This window comes from Amblyomma maculatum, chromosome 1 (assembly GCF_055883805.1).
Source record: "Amblyomma maculatum isolate TAMU_Amacu chromosome 1, ASM5588380v1, whole genome shotgun sequence".
Lineage (NCBI taxonomy): Eukaryota > Metazoa > Arthropoda > Arachnida > Ixodida > Ixodidae > Amblyomma > Amblyomma maculatum.
Genome location: NC_139344.1, coordinates 38,296,915 through 38,314,693, shown reverse-complemented (window position 1 = coordinate 38,314,693; position 17,779 = coordinate 38,296,915).

Sequence of the window (17,779 nt, the reverse complement as noted above, 5' to 3'; positions counted from 1 at the left end):
TGTCTTGCTAAGCAACTCAGGGGATGAACATTAAAGAATGATTGGTGACCTCAACGGGAAAAGAAGAAAGGTAGGCTTGGAAATCAATATGCAGTAGACTAAGGTAATGTCCAACAGTGTCGGTAAGGAACAGCAGCTTACAATAGGTAGCGGAGAACTGGAAGTCGTAGGGAAATATGTCTACTTAGAAAAAGTAGTAACCATTGATCCGGAACATGAAAGGAAAATAACTAGGAAAATAAGATTGGGATAGAGTGCATTTGGCAAGTGCTCGCATATTATGACTAGCAGCTTACCGGTATCGCTCAAAAGGAGAATGCACAACAGTTGAACCTTACCTGTACTCACCTATGGGGCTGAAATGTGGAGGCTAACGAAAAGGATTCTACATAAGTTGAGGACAACGCAGATGGCTATGGAACTAAAAATGGTAGGGGGAACGTTAAGAGATAGGAAACGTGCAGAGTGGGTCAGGGAAATAACTCAAGTCACTGACATGCTAGTGGAATTCAAGAAGAAATAGATATGACCAGGGCATGTAGTGCGAAGAGAGGATAACCGATGGTCAGTTAGGGTAGCAAATTGGATTCCAAGTAATCATATTTGCTAGCACTTTAACACACAAGGGACATAAGAAAGAAGAACGAACACATATGAACGGGACTGACGCTAGGGAAGGAAGGAAAGCATAAGGGAATGAAGGAAAGTGTAACAGGGGGAGGCAGAAAGTTAGGTGGGCGGACGAGGTTGAGAAGTTCGCAGGGGTCAAGTGGATGCAGCTAGCACAGGACCGATTAATTGGAGGAATATGGGAGAGGCTTTCGCTCTGCAGTGGTTATAGTCCGCCTGATGATGATGATGATGTGCTAGTTCTCATGCGGCTGCGCTAGGTGCGTGAAATGTCGCGCATCTTGTAAGCTGGACCTCTGAAAACGCAGCAAAAATATGAAAGTTTATCCAAATAAAAAGGATGTCATGATTGCTCTTTTTAAACGCCCCCAAAGGAAGTTCAGCGCACCTAGGTACCACGTTGAGATAATTTTTCCTGATTACACCGCTTTTATTGCATAACAGCGATTCTTTAGCGTGAGAGCTCAACCCAAGAACATGTCGCTGGCAAGCTTTCGCGACAAGGGCGCTAGTAATCACATGTCGTCAACACTGTCTGGCGGCCTCGACCGTTTGAAGTATTTGAGCCTCGAAAAGAGAATGTCTCTGGCAGCTAGTATACTCGGCAGGGGATATACATAGGTAGTGATTGGTCAGAGGTGCACTAATGTGCCGGGCCGCATTTCTCTTTCGTGCGTGGAAGCGGCGGACGCGGGATTGGTCGGCGGGTTGTGTAACGTCACAAGACCATAGGGCATGGTCGATTTGAAAGGAGCCGTGAGCCCCTTTCATAAGGAAGCGTGAGACGAGAATTGAACGCACCGGGAGCCTTGCACCCCTCGTTTGAAGCACGACATCATCGATAAACCACGAGCATGCATCTGGGAGGTGGCCCGAGATCGTCCACTATTTTTAGTCACAAGAGTCTGATGATCTCACTGAGCTCGAAACGTTCAACTGAAAGCGATTTTGACGGCTACAGTACGCCCCATGTTTTCTAGGTCACATACTATAATGAATAATTAAGAAAATATCATTGACATCTCTCTAATTTCCTTTTTATTGGCGATAATAACATAATATTGCAGCCTGTTGTAAAACGTAAAGCTGTAGCGTATATGCCATGCGAATCTCATCGATCGACTGTGACAGTTTTGCCCTGTCGTAAAAGGGGAGTACTACCTTCATATGTAGACATCGAGCCTTCTGTTGCTGCAGTTATCCTCGTAAGAAAGCGCTACAATTTCTGGTCAAGTACTTTTCCTGTGACCCTCTAATAAAGGTGGAATATCAGACAAGCAGCGGCTGCTTCTATCGAGACTTAAGTCGCTGGTTCTCATGAAGTTTGAAAAAGGACAGTGCATTCAGCTGTTTTATCTCCATACACACAATAAAACTGCCAGGCTCAAGACGTCACTATGCCTTTTTGATATCGCGGCAAGGAAATCGAAAATAGAAGGAATTCTATCATGAACGTGCTGACACTATTTCGAGTATAGTAATGCTCCATGCCTACGCCCACAGACTCGCGTTACTTCCTTGGTTGATCGTAGCACCTCTCCTAATAAATGGGGGCCCCATGCACCGTATCAAAATATCCTGGAGGGTAAAGCACAACGAACGTCGCGTGTACAGACTCGCGCGGAAGTTATAGTGTATTAACCTGAGCATGTATACGTCAGCGCCAGCATTCGCACGTCTTTCAGCGCCTGCTCAGTTTTATTCGCAAAATTTTACTGTCCTCCGCCCTCCTTTTCTCCTTCTCCCTACTCCCCGCTCGCAAATAGAATTCGCGGGGATAGACTGCACGCAAGCCCAGATTTGTCTGCACTTCAATAGCGCAGTCTCTGTATACGTAGAAGCAGCTTTCGCAGCACGGCGACTCGGAACATTTAAAATCCGTCCCTTTACCGAAAAATATCGGCCCAACTATACTGTTCAGAGAAATCAATTCAACAAGGCTAATGTGAAACCGACGATCTTCATCTTCATGTTTAGTATACATAGGACTGCTCCTTTTGAGTACCGCACGAATGCACATCCGCCACATATTCTTATTGACGCCGAATAAGAAGTTACATGAACAGCGAAGTAATTAAACGGCTGCATTGGTTGCTCATTAAATGTTATTTAGACGGAGAAAATTACTCTTCAAACTAATATCTGGACTGATTTTCTTGCTCTTTTTTCAATGTGGCAATTATAAGCGTAATTGCACTCCAGCTTTGTTCCGAACAGCGAATGCTGGGTAAATATCAAAATGCGTTCGTTCATTTTCCAAAGAAACATGTACTTCGTTGTTACTTGGAGCAGTATAATATGACAATTATTTTCTAGCGATTTCATTCTATTCTTATCATCCACCGTACTCACTGGTATTAGGTTTGGGTCGCGCGCCTGTGGTATTGCACCGCTGCCACCAGTTATTACGTGCGGCTCGCGGCCCCTCGGTAGCGTTGGCCTGGCGGCTCCGTGGCTCGGCGGACGGCGACAACGGTCCCAGCAAAGACGAGGCGTCTACTAACGAAACAACCTTTACTACAACATCGTGAAGGAACGGGCAGAGACGCTGACCCGGAGAGAATACAGACACGTTCACACAGCTGGTGTCTAGCGTCGTCTCCACGACGCGTCAGAGTAGTCTCTGGCTCAGCGGAGTCTGCCGCTGCTTTTTATAGGCATGCCAGTGCACAGGGAAAGGGAGAGAGCACTGCATGTTCAGACACGGCGATGACTCAATCGCAGGTGGCGCTACCACATGTCCTCCACCTCTCTGCAGACAGGAGAGGGCGACGCACTCTTCCTCGAGCTCCAGGCTTGTCCGGCGTTTGCACACACACGCACGCACACACATTTGGCGCGTGGCAGGATCACGTCGAGACTTGCCCGCGGGAGGAAGCGTTGGGCGGCCGATGAACGGCGCCGAAATGGCCGATCCGCTTGCGGTTCTGCCTGTTGCTATGCGGTGGCCGCGTAAGCTGTCACACTTGTCGGTGGAGAAACGTAACAGACTGCCCCGCCGGGGAAGGGAGATCCCGAAGGGCAGGGGACTGCATCCGCTGTCCGGAGGGATCGGGATGTTGCTGCTAGCCGGGGTCATCCGACTCTGCTTCTCTTGAGCCAGTCAGCCTGAAGAAGTCCTTGGCAAGTCCGGGTTTCCAAGGCACTGTGCAACTTGTCGTCAGGAGAGTTTTCTGACAACCCACAACGTCACAACCACGCTAAAAACTCAACCGTTCAGCCAGCAAGCACGGCACAAGTTATGCCAGGTTATTTCCCTCTTATGCCCCCATCTACATTAAAGGGCAGCTCAGCAGCACTTTGAATCCGTCCACAAGTTTGAAAATTGCGCTTTCAAAAACACCATTCTCAAACAAAGATAATACAAGGCAATCTGTTCAAAATCCTATGTCAGGAAGAAAAACACCAACTAGTGAATACAGGCTTCTTCTCACGTTATGGGCTCCGACTTAAGCCATCGGCATTACCGTTGAGATCACCCTTTTCAAACTAAAGCTTCGGCTGTCCGTTTCACGGAGCAACCATGCCTTCCTGCTTCTGTACAAAGAAACACAGGAGCATTGATCACTCACTTTTCTGAACACCCTATCCCTCTCCTTACGGGTTGCGCACCAGTCACGCATTTTCTGGGCACGGGCGCATTTGTGCCTTTGGGATAGTCGCTTTCTCTTTCGCGATAGCTTCCACTTGCTCCATTCTTTCTCGCGCCTGCTTTTCCGCCTTTTTCTACGGCAGCAAGGGAACACAGGCTTTCTGCTTTCTTTTTGCAATCGTTTGAGTTTGCTCTCCTTACGATGATAGCATTCTTTCTCGTGCCTGCCCTTCCGCGTTTTTCGGTGGCAGCACTTGAATACTCTAGTCCTACTTTCTTTCGGCGCGAGCTCTGGCAAGCTAGCGGTAGCCGGAGCTAGTAGGACACCGGTGTCGTCAAAGTGGTCAAAGTGCGGCGCCGCGTCTGCATTGCGGCCAGCAGCGCAGGACTCACTTTCAGTCAATTCCGAACCACAACTACGGCTGACGTCAGTCGCGTCAGTCCCACTTTTAGGCATTTGCTCTGGCGGCTCGCCACTCAGTGCGTCGCCTCGCTCAGAGCTAACCGGCGCACGATCAAGCTCTTTCGACAGCTGGGGCGCTTCGGATTGCGTGAGGGTCATATGTGCTACGTCCGCGTTCGCACTGGGGTTGCTTTCGCGAATACAACCTAGCGTGGTATCAGAGCACGAACGATTCTGACTGTGCTCTGGTCGCTCACTGTCGCCTTCGCAAGTCTCGCTCTCTACAGCGGACGCACACTCCTCGTCGGTCTGCCCTGGCTGATCACAACTCGCGGGCTGCGCAGTTTCATTGATCGGCACTTCGTTTTTCTGCGTGCTCTGCTCTACGACACAGCTGATTTCGGAAACTGAAAGTTTCTCCACACCTAGCTCATTTCCATCTCCGTCGCGCTCCACACAAGCTTCTGCTTTCGACTCGAGAGACGGTTCTGTTACTACCAGTTCCCCACACTCATTTGATGGAACTGTATCTCCTACAGCTACTTGGGTCGGCATGCAGTTCACCTCGCTTAACAGCGACACTTCGGACTTCTCGCCGATTAAGCCTGTGCTAACCATCTCAGCTAGTGGCTCGACCAAGCTAACAGGATGCTCTTCTGTTCGAGGCTCGGTCGGCTCGCTACTGCGGTCACGTTGCTCGGCCGCTTCCCCAAGTTGTAGTTCACTCTGTGGTACCTTTGACTTTTCAGGCTCACTTGTGTCTACGGCGTACGTGGTCTTAATCTCAGCGTGCTGTCACTTCGACCTTTTCTCATTGCTTGACCAACTCTCCGGTACTACCGCCATTGCAGCAAGCTCCCGAGCTCTAGATCTGGTCAAGGCCCGTACGCTACCCTCTCCAAACACAAGCCCATTTTCGCGCAAGAGGTGATCGGACTTGTTTGAAAATAGGTTCCGGTACTGAGGAGGAAGCACAGATGACACCGCCGCTTCTGTCTCAAGTGCCCCGAAAGGTCCCTCAATAAGCACTTTGGCTATTGGCAAACGCACGCTGCGAGCTTCCACGGCATGTTTGATCCACGCGCACTCACCCGTGAACATCTCTGGTTCTACGTAAGAGGGGTGAACCACATCCATGGTAGCCGTAGAATCGCGAAGCACTCGACACTGTTTCCCGTTCACGAGGAGGTCTCGAGTGTACGGTTCGAGAAGCTTCATGTTCTCGTCACTTCGGCATAATGACAAAAACACGATCTTTGGTTTTGTCTCTGGACACTGCGCCGAAAAATGACCAGGCTTCTGGCACGTATAACAGACGCGCGATTGCCTTGCCTCGAACCTCTTTTTCCGTTCGGCTTCGGATACCACCGTCGCTTTATCGTCGGCCAGACTGCTTTCACTTGCATCCGCACCACGTTTATTCTCCTTGGCTTTAAAGGGCTTGAACTTCGGCCTCTCAAACTTAGAGCCGAATTCCCCCTGTTGACCGTCCTTAGCTCCACGAGCCCGACGCGTCACAAACTCTTCAGCTAGCTCGGCGGCTCTATCCACCGCCTGTCTCTCTATCTGGTCTGTCCATGACCCAATACCGCCCGTTCTCGGGTAACCGACTGTAAAACTGTTCCAGCCCGAAACACTGCAGAACCTTATCGTGGTTACCATACGCTTTTTCTTCTTTGAGCCACTCATGCAGGTTTGACATGAGCTTGTAGGCAAACTCTGTTTTCGACTCACTTTTGCTTTTCTCATACTCCCGAAACTTCCGACGGAATGCTTCTGCTGACAGCCTGTACTTTTTTAGCAGACTCGATTTCACTTTGTCGTAATCCTCTGCTTCTTCTTCTGTCAAGCGAGCGATTACGTCTGCCGCCTCACCGGGTAACAAAGTGAGCTAGCGCTGTGGCCCCGTTTCCCGAGAAAACCCTTGCTTCTCGCACGTTCGCTCGAAGTTAACCAGGAACAAACCAATGACCTCTCCAAGCTTAAACGGCCGCATTAGGTCACTCATTTTGAACGATTCCCGTTCTCCTGCACCGTGAGCCCAACTTGCACTACCAGCGCGTCCCGCGTTTATTTCGAGACGTTTCATTTCCATAGCGAATTGACGGTCTTGCTCCTCTTTCTCTTGCCTTTCCTTACGTTCACGTTCCTCTTTACGTTCGTCAATGGTCTCAAGGCATTCCGAAAGCTCGTCATCTCCAGCTTCCAATGCAAGAATAGCCTTTAACACTTCTGGTTTTCTGAGTTTGTCTGACAAATCCAGGCCCAACTCCTCCGCAAGCTCCAGCAATTTCGGTTTGCGCAACGACTTCAAATCCAAACCCATGGCTGTTTCGAGTGCTGCATTCTCTACTGCCCCCTGTTGCCTTGCTGCAATTAACCCAGCAACAACGACAACACAATTACCAGCTCTGTTCTCTACTTATCAAAAGCCTGGCAAAACTCAGTAAAAGAAAGTCCCGCACTTATCAATCCTCGCAGCCAAGAATCCAACGCAGTCGTTCCGCTGCAGGCAACCAGTCATCACACAGGGCTCGTAGCACTGCTTCCGGCTTTCCGCTGAGCTGCTTGTTGCACGGGTCACGCCTGGGACATCTCCGCTCTTCCCACCAGATGTTGCACCTCGGTCAAGCCTTGCTCATTTCACCGACCACGGTCACGGCTTCGTCGTCCTCGTCCCTCTGCTATTCACCAGTTCTTGGACGACGGTATCGCCTGGCTTGTCCCTCCGACCACGGTTACAGCTTGGTCGTCGTCGTCCCACCGCCGCCTACCAGTTATTAAGTTTGGGTTCGTGTGCGCCTGAGTATCGCACCGCTGCGACCAGTTATTAGGTTTTGGGGCTCGCGTGCTCATCCCACCGCGGCCACCAGTTATTAGGTTTGGGTCGCGCGCCTGTGGCATCGCACCGCTGCCACCAGTTATTACGTGCGGCTCGCGGCCCCCCGGTAGCGTTGGCCTGGCGGCTCCGTGGATCGGCGGACGTCAACAACGGTTCCAGCAAAGACGAGGCGTCTTCTAACGAAACAACCTTTACTACAACATCGTGAAGGAACGGGCAGAGAAGCTGACCCGTAGAGAATACAGACACGTTCACACAGCTGGTGTCTAGCGTCGTCTCCACGGCGCGTCAAAGTAGTCTCTGTCTCAGCGGAGTATGCCCGCTGCTTTTTATAGGCCTGCCAGTTCACAGGGAAAGGGAGAGAGCACTGCATGTTCAGACACGGCGATGACTCAACCGCAGGTGGCGCTACCACATCTCCTCCCCCTCCTGCAGACAGGAGAGGGCGACGCACTCTCCCTCGAGCTCCAGGCTTGGCCGGCGTTTCCACACACATGCACGCACACACATTTGGCGCTTGGCAGGATCACGTCGATACTTGCCCGCAGGAGGAAGCGTTGGGCGGCCGATGAACGGCGTCGAAATGGCCGATCCGCTCACGGTTCTGCCTGTTGCTATGCGGTGGCCGCGTCAGCTGTCACACTTGTCGGTGGAGAAACGTAACACTGGTCAGTCCCGGTAAAAAATGAGGATGTGCGTAAGCCTGATGCAAAAGACGAGATTTAATTAAGTACCGGAAAGGAATCGTGGCGTAATGCTGACACTGGCAGTAATTTTTTTTCTATGACATATATTCCGTTCAGAGAAGAGTTATGCCTCAAAAACGCGCACCGTTTTTGAGATTGAATCCCAACGTGCCACCTCTTCTCAGCGAAAGTGTGTGTTCACGTTTTGCTAAAAACTGGTTTTTGTAATCTGTAATGTCCTTTGTTTGATTTAATTAGCTTTAAACAGCACTTTCTCTCTAGCTGTAAAGTTAGCACTTGCTTTCGCACTGAAACTCCTTACCATCAGAAGAAGAACAGAAAGTTGATAAACAAGCTACGAAGCTCTTTTCAGTGTTGCCCAGCATGACAGTGGTAGCATTTATGTCCTTCACTCTTCTCAAGCAAGGCGGAGCTGGTTGTTTACAGCGCTTAGAGGCATTCCAAATTATAATTGGCACTTTGAGAGACGTGGTAGGCGTGCTAGTTAAAGAAAAAAAAGTGGTCTCTGAAGTGAGTGAAATTTTTTCTTCGAATCATGAAAGACACGTTCCACCTAACAAAGCGAATACCAGTAAATCAAATTCCACTTTTTTTTTAGCAGGCCATTTTATTTTTAACTCTCTTTGACAATACTGACATTTGTTCAGCAAAAACTCACGCGTCTTTGATAGAATTGCATTCAAACACAAACTACTTCCACCTGCTGAACGCTAGAAACTAGCTCCGTCAATGAAGAAAATGGCCCCGTGATCGCCCTTACAAGTGAACCGCGATGTGGCACGCTCGATAAACAGTATTCAGATCATTGCATTTTTCTTTTAAAACCGGCGAGGGCAGCAATGTCAGCTCCCATAGGTCGTCAGTGCCTCTAGATGTATGCCAGATCAGTTCAGTTCAGTTCAGTCGTTCAGTCGTGTCCGACTCTTCGTGACCCTATGGACCATGTACTCTGCCCTAAACACAATCGCTCCATTCGCAACGCTTCACTTCTACTTCAATGAGCAATGCGTTAGGAAAACTATTACTTGATGTCTTTCAGATGCCAGAACACCGAAAAATGGGATCATGGAAGCGGCCATAGCTCGGAGTTGAGAACAAACGGAATGATTGTACACTAGTGCTGCAAAGTCTCGGACAATAATAGTTGACGATCAAAGTAGGCTTCCAGTAATAGTGAGAGCTCTTGAAACACTTATCGGTCGTGTCGTTCAGATAACGTTTGATACACTGAGTTACAGAGAGGAAGAACCTACGTATGAAGCTGATCTGTCTTCTACGTAAATGGAAATTTCTTCACACATTATTTCGCAAGCGGCGCATTAATATACACTACATTAATGAGGTCACAATAAGAGTAAATAATTACTTTGATCTGTTTCAGAATAAATATTTTTTTAGCTAGTGGAACTCCTTCAATCAAACTTCAGTGAAGAATATCGTATATTTACCTTTCTTATCTCGAAGTGCTTCCTCCGTCCTTATTTCACAAAGTAAATAATCGTCTATGTTTACACAACGATCTCGTTTCGGGGCCTGCATACTTCCTTAAAGATGTGTTTGTACGCAGTGCCGGTATCCTTTCTTCAGGCCTGGATAATATCCAAGGAGGAGAGTTAGTTGCTCTACTAATACATATGTAGGTCCAGCCATCTCTTCGGTTGAGATGCCGATAATTCTTTGCGGATCGGTCAACCTCGTGTTATATCTCGTCATTCGTTTAAGCCTGCAGCGCTTCTTTTCGCTCGCCTTTTTAATCCACTATAGTCCTGCATGGGCACACTTCCTACTATAAAACGCGCGGTAATTTAGCGAGGTGCATTAACGTATAAGTCACGGGTGGCGAGAAAATTAAGCGCTCAGCGCCTACCAGAAGCTGTACGCGGCGTATCCGAGCCAAGTGGAGGTTTGGAAGATGAGGTATGGAGTGAGCACCATGGAGATCATCCAGTTGACCTGTGGAGCCACGGTGAAGAAAGCGTACGCCCAAGCCATGTACAACACCGGCATCATGGTAACCGATAGGATTATGGCCAGCACTAGCTCCACCTGGTGCCTCCTCGTGCTCGGGTGCAGGAACCATGCCCAAATAGACTGCACGCAGAGCGCCGCATGGCTGAGAAGCAGTACTTCCTCATCTCATTCGTTACAGGTAGAAATCTGCAAGGTACCATATAGCACTCGGGCCTGTTAGCAAAGAACACGTCTATGAGTCGCCCGTAGTAGGACGCTGCTGCGATTTCAAGCGCATCAGCCTTTCCCGAGGTGCAAATCTTGCTCGCGATGGTTTAGGGATCATACACCTGACGTTAAGGAAGGCAAAGAGAACTCTGTCCTTTTAAGCAATCTTCCAGTGCTTATGAGAAACATTGATGATGAGGAATGAAAAGTACGGCATCTAGTTTTGCTTTCTTTGTATCTTCCATCTTTTGGGCTCTTAATGCCGTCGCCCCCCCCCCCCCCCTAAAAAAACACACACAAGAAAAACATTCAGTTACTAGTGAGCACTAGTGTCGTTTTTTAATCTCCTGCGTATTTTCGTGTTTTTCGAAGTCATTTATCATGAATGATATTTACGACCTCAAAGAGGGAGCTTGGCTTTGGAAGTACAAGTAACAACATGATGTATACTCCTGTCATCGAGCGTGTCAATAACTCTTTAACCCCGCTATTTAAATCCTTCCTGTTCCTAGTCTGTTCCTAGCGTTAAACTGGAAAACTCGGTACAGATTTTCTTCATTTGCGATACCTTGCTGACCGAGGGTACTTTTCGCGAATGTCCGGTCTGATTCTTGGTGGCGAAAAGCTGTATTTTAAAAATAAGGTCATCACTGAGGGGGTTAGAAAAATTACTGCGACATTCATTTAAAGAATACGAGTTTCGGTCTCATCTGATTCTGTTGCATGCGATTGTAATCCCATATGAGACGTAACTTACAACCTCCGCCCGCAGAGGTGACTGAGGAGTCACCAAGAACGCCGGTAAGTTCTTCCCTTAAAAAACAGACGCTACTGTACTCTAACCATCTAGAAACTTTCGTGGGAATGGTGGATAACGTGACCAAATAAAATTAACTCCCCCCCCCCCCCTCTTTTTTTTCCTCCTGGGGCGCAAAAGAAATAAAATATCAGCGCAATGCAAATACTATGCTTGTAAGGTGCAACTGCGACATAATGTGGCCGAATTCCAAGTGAGAAAACACAGCCTGGAGCCAAAGCACCGAAACTTTTGCACATTTCACGTATACCATGGTACTCACTTCTTTTTTTGATTCTGCACCAAAATATAGTTGCGTCACGGGACCGCTCTGCACTTTGCCTTTAATCTTATGCTAAGGAGTAAGACTTATTCACATAAATGAGCTGTGTGTGTAACATGTCTGCGTAACATAAACATGTGTGTGTAACAATGTTTGCGTCAGGGTAAACACATCCGCAGGATAAAAAAAAAAGAGACATCGAAGGAATGCACTGATAATTTTAGATCAAGAAATTTCTAGCCAGTTACACGAACGGTAAAGAATGAGGACCAAGCATGGACGTTAGCTTTATTGCGGCAAAACGCTTTCTGTTATCTTTTTCTGATCATCTATGTGTTGAAAGCGCTGTAATGGGTCGAATGTGTGCGATCATGGCGTTCCATTTCCTGCAGACCCCTGTTAAGGTACTGTGCCTGTCATATATTTAATACATATAGGAAATTTATATATTAAAGAAACCAATAGCAACTGACACCAAAGAAAACTTTTTTGCCTTGGTGTTGATCAATGTAAAATAACAGTGTAATCATCGGGATGATTGATTACAAAGTAAACAAAAAAACCACATGTCGTTTGTGAGATCCCAATCACGAGCTTGGGTTCACTTTCGATTCAGTGATTAGAATAAACAGCTACAATATGAAGCAGGTTGGGACCTATTAAACGCATGACATGTAGCACAGAGTTGCACTGAAGTTTTTCGCGTTTGGTCATTTTTCTGTCCGTCTATCCGAACGTCCGCACCTGCGCAAAGATAACTCAGAAGCTAGGCACCTTTGCGAACGCCAAACGTCGGGAAACGGGCCAAATCACATTTGTATAGCAACCGCTATAATACAGGGGCTTCACTAACAGCTCACAATCACCTATAAATATTTTCAGTTTCCCTGGGCAGTGGAGGAACCCTCTTGAAAGCATTGCCAATTTAACAACGGTAATCCACGTGCAGCTGGATTTAGTTACTGAGCCTTTGGAGAGATTCTGCACGTTTGTATCCCAGTTTGCGAAAATTTACCGACCACTTTTCCCTTCAATAGCTGGGTTACAGTTTTCAGGAAATGAATAACCAAACTGAGGCGTGACTCTATAGGTCTAGGTTACTGTTAACACTGTAAAGGCAGGCACGTTAGGGGGTGATCGTAATAAGCTCATTATTTGTTCCCGCGGAAGTTGAGCAATAGAAGGAATGAGGCCGCCTACAGCGTCACGCTACCGGAAAAGCTGGTTTTGGGACCCGATTAGCATACTCTCGCATGAGTGGTTAGTGTGAGCGTTGGGCATTATTTTTCAGACATAATTAAGCCCTCTTTCAAAATTAATCAGCCCGGCATCACGAACACGCTTGCCGATATAAAATATTACATGCTTTACTTTAATATGTATGGCTCATTATGATCACTACCAGCACCGTAGATGTTACGGTGTTTCGCATGCACATATACAGTCTTAGTCAAAGGTCCCGAAGCCAAAGCACTTTCGTCTCAGCCGCTAAATGGATCGATCATGCCAGCACTAAAGTACAAAGGCCATTTTAAATTCTGGGAAACAATTTATTGTCACAGTAAAAAAACTATCTCATAACATTTCAAGGCCCTTCAGTCTTTAATGGTGCTGTGACGGCTTCACTTTGCGGCTGAGACCAAAGTGCTTTGGCTTCAGGACTTTGACCAAAACTGTAGGTATTTATATATGCAGCCGTTGTTCTCCTAATGTATATCCACTTCTGTGGAAAGTGCCAACACGCACGAAACTTGTTTTGGCGCGGCTGTCTCTATAGTTAGCAACAACAGTGATAAACACTGCTGATCTCAGTTTTTCGTTGTTGTTTTTTTTTTGCATGTGTAGAATTTACGTCATTAGGAGCACTACAAATACGCATGGCTTGTAACTTTGTGCGCGAACGCGGCCCATGCAAACGAGGTTCCGTTTGATAATTGGGGCAAGTTGTCTCAAGAAAAGTGCGAGTGTGTTATTCAAGAACAAGTGCTTGGAGAGGAAAATCTAAGGAAATATAGTAGAAAGCGAGGAAACTACGAATACTCGGTCACATTTTTCGAGCTTGGGTTTGTTTGAAGTCGCCACCTGTAGCAGTTTTGGTCAACGGCGCAACGACAACATACATTATACAGGCATAGTATTTAAATTTCAGTCAGCCAAGCTGTTGGCCACTCAAGCTGCAGGTGTTGAAAACCGCTTCTGCTTGTACTCGGTGCTGAGGTTTAGGAAACCTATTAAAAACCACAACGAAAAAGTATGATTTGTCCGAAAAGGTTTATTCCATTATTTTGGGACATGAACTCGTAGTAGGCTTTGTAGTAACAACCGAATTTTCTGTCAAATAGCACTCTTCATTGTCGTAATAGCTGACCTATTCAGAACCACTGCGCTACTTAAGAACAATCCGTCGTTACAACAGGACATCAAAGCATCACTTTTAGCATTTTGGTCGTTATTCTGTCGCATTTTTCGACTGCAAAACTACTAAATGAAACATCATGAATGTTGCAGCGAGTTCAGCTGTACATTCCTTTTTCTTTAAACAGTTAAAGAGACAAAGCCGTTTTATTGGTTATTATTGTACGTCTTCTGCTGGAGTGATAAGCATAATACCCTCTAGAGTTCTATAGAGCTCCGGTGCCAATCGTATCAACTGTTCATGTGCAAATGTCGCGTAACAAGGTGGAGATAACAAGAAACTTACACTTTCTGAGCACTTGCTATTTGCTTCAGCAACTGCACGGGCAAAACAAAATTTAAAATACCGTTTTAAATCCCAGCGGCAGACGCTTATGAAGGCATTACAAACAAAAATATTATTTTAAACTTTTTAAAAGAGAGTTAAACTGTTGACAGCGAGTGTATATGCCAAGTTCGTAGTGGTGCTAATGAGAACTACTATGGCAATAGAGACCTTGCTTTCTAAGCGTACATGACACTGAATCAGTGAAGATAAGAATTTCAGAAATCACGAAGCATCACAATTTCATGGACGCAAATGCTAGGCCCTTCTCAAAAGCCCATCGAAAGGATAGTGAAACAAATCTTTATTTAAAATCCCAGCCTAGGAGCAATAACATCACGAAGCGAGCGTGAGAGCACCTTCGCTTTCTAAGCTGCTGCCACGCACATAATGCCGGTGGATGTTTACGGGTGATATTTGTAGACAAAATTCCGACATTGAAGCATTACCTTGCCTAACTTCACCGATGAGTTGTCACTCTGAGGTGATCCTAAAGAAAAAAAATTTGGCCGTCAATCTATAGCCGTGGTAAGTATTTATGGCTAGAATGGCTGTTGCAAGATGGCGGCTATATATAGGATGTGATAACTCGTCAAGGGCAGTGGTGATGGCCGATAGACTCGTCAAATGGGTTTCCCTGTTTCCGCTTTTGACAGGATTTAAAAGCTGTAAATACAACTTACTATTTTGAAGTCTGTGTAGTCTAGAACATTGGAACAAAATTCACTCTAGTATAAATTGAACCCCAAATGTTCATCTGTACCTTGAACGATATGAAGAAGGAACCGATGCTTAAATTTACTTCTCAAGCACTTTTCTTACGAAATCTACGGCATGTGCAATACGCCTATTGACCTGTTCAGAAGCGCTGCACATTTTTACCAATCGGAACAATACGACCTGATTGGCTCGTATTATATATTTGATCGATCATGACAACATGACGCAGAGAAAGCGTTCCATCTTCACAAAAACCGAAAGCGAAAAAAGAGATGCGGAATAGGTAATATGTAGCCCTGCCCCCGTCCAAGCTTATACCAGTCGATTGCGTGGCTGCCGATTGTTAGCTTGTCACTGTCCTGAAGAAAAGCATAACCTGCCGGTGTCATATCGAAAGTGATTACCCCTGCGCATTCGAGCAAGACGAGCTTCTGTGGACGCTTCAGAAAAAGAAAAAAAAAAAACGAAATAATCGCATAAAAATAACCAGCAATTCTCTAATTATTCAGCCAGCAACGCCGATCTAACATCATCTAATAGATACCCGAGTAACACTTCGGTAGGTTTCGAGTCAGTATAGGCACGTAGTATTTTAAGTTCCGGCTTCCCCAGAGCCCGTTCTTTTTCTCCCTTAAAGCACTATTCTTTTTCGGCTGCGTGATGCAGACATTTATAAGAATGTGTCTTGGTGTCTTCTGCCAGCTTTTTATGAAAAGTAGCCGTAGCTATTTAAATCGAGCCCAAGCGAAATGACAATTTAAACGCAGACTTGACGTCAATGGCAATGCATCAGAACTGGTGCCGGATATGAGCTTTTCGTGCGCGATGTGTGCGTCTGCTGACGGCTTTCTTGTGCGAAGGCCCTCAGGCACATCTGGCAGGGAGTAATGAAATGTGACTAGATCTGAAGGCTCAAAGAATCTGACGGCTGGTTCTCATTTGCACTGTTATCTTTTTTTTTTTTTTTTATCCTCCATGTGACGGGCCTACCGAAGGGAGTCGATAGTATGCAGTCTCAGGACACTTCTCTGCTTCTTACTTGTTACTGAATCTGCGGTATTGGCCCTTTTCCTCGGCCGGGCGCGCCTCGATTATTGATCGCGGCTCTACCGGTAATCATCTTTCTGCATGAGAAAATGCATTCTCGCCTCGGCATTTGACGTGCGCCCGATACGTGTTTCAGCGGGAGCATGAAGTTTCCACCTCATCTTCCTTCCATCCTAATGAAAAAACGAGTTTTATTAGCACGTTCAATGCCTGCGAGACCATTGTATTTACTCAGAGGAAGTTCGTCCTTCGTGTTGTAGATCCTTGAACGTCAGTTGTTTTAAACTTCGCTACCAAAGCGTAATAAGCTTGGAGCTTCGTTCAGTAATTTCTGCCGTATACGTTAGTGCAAAATACTGAAGCAATTGCAATGCGATACCGATAACACCAAATGTATGTAAATGGGTTCGAGACGCTTGATTAGCATGAAAGGTTTGAACGTACTGCTGGGCGATTTGGCTTAATATTGTGCGAAAAAGGCGGGAAAAGTATAATTCAGACAGAGAAAAAGACAAGTGACACACTCGTAGGCACACTAATAAATGATAGTTTATTTATTTTTGCTTAGAATAACTAACTGCGGCCTAGCGATAAGCATACTGGATGCCAGAAAAGATGCTGGACGAAACCGAAAGAAAATTGAACAACTTTAGTTTATGCGTCACCCACCTTGAAGACAGTGTCAAAACAATATCTGCTAAAACAAATGCTATTGATAATCTGTGTGGCTGTGTCACAAAAATTCAGGAACAAATAAAATGGCAGCAATCAATATTAATAGATCTTGAGGACAGAAGCCGAAGAGCGAATCTTGTAGTTTTTGGAATAAAGAAAACACCGGACGAAACTGAAGTTGTATTATAGTCTCCGGGAAAAGGTGCTAAATGATGTCTTTCGCGATAAACTTGGCGTGAGTTGTTCCTCTGTAGCACGTATTCATCGCCTCGGTAAACAGTCTACACATCAGCCAGTTATACTGTACTTCCAGGACTTTTTAGAAAAGCAAGCGGTTTTGCGTAATACTTTTAGGCTGAAGGGCACGAATATATATACATTAAAGGTGATTTTTCGGCCGATACTTTAAGGAAACGAAAACTTCTTTAGGAAAGCGCTAAGAAGGAAAAAGCAAATGGTAAAAAGGTAGCATTGGTAAACAACAGGCTTAAAATTGACAACAGGTTCTTCATATGGGATGACGTTGGGAATAACCAAAGACCAGTCGAAGTGTAGGCAGAGAACTGTGTGATAAGCAATTACAGCATCCGACGCATGAGCTGCGCATGCTGTCACTGAACGCTAAAAGTATAGTGAACAAAGTTGATAAACTAGAAGCATTGCTTCCTTCTTACGATCCTGATATTTTAGCTATGAAAGAAACTTGACTACATGACGGGACTTGTGATGACGAAATAATCCCGCCCGGTTACATCTTGTTCAGGCGAGATCGTGGTTCACGTGGTGGGGGAGTTGCAGTTACCGTTAAATCTGACACCTGTGTGACCGTTCTGGACCAAATACCTGAACATGAAAGCTTATTGTTAAAAGTTTCATTGCATGGATTTTCTTTCTTGTTATGCACTGTTTATCGTGCACCCGATGCGCCCGAATTATTTCTTGAACAACTGAATGAACATCTTTTAAATCTACGTAACAAAAATGTAATTCTAACCGGTGATTTTAATCTACCGCACATTGACTGGAAGCGCCCTGTGTATGAGAACTGCAAGAATGCTGACGCTTTACTGGACATTATGTATGGATTATGTATCGACCAAATCGTGACTGAATGTACCCGCGAAGATGCTGTGTTAGATCTTCTCTTTGCTAGCCAAATGCTGTGT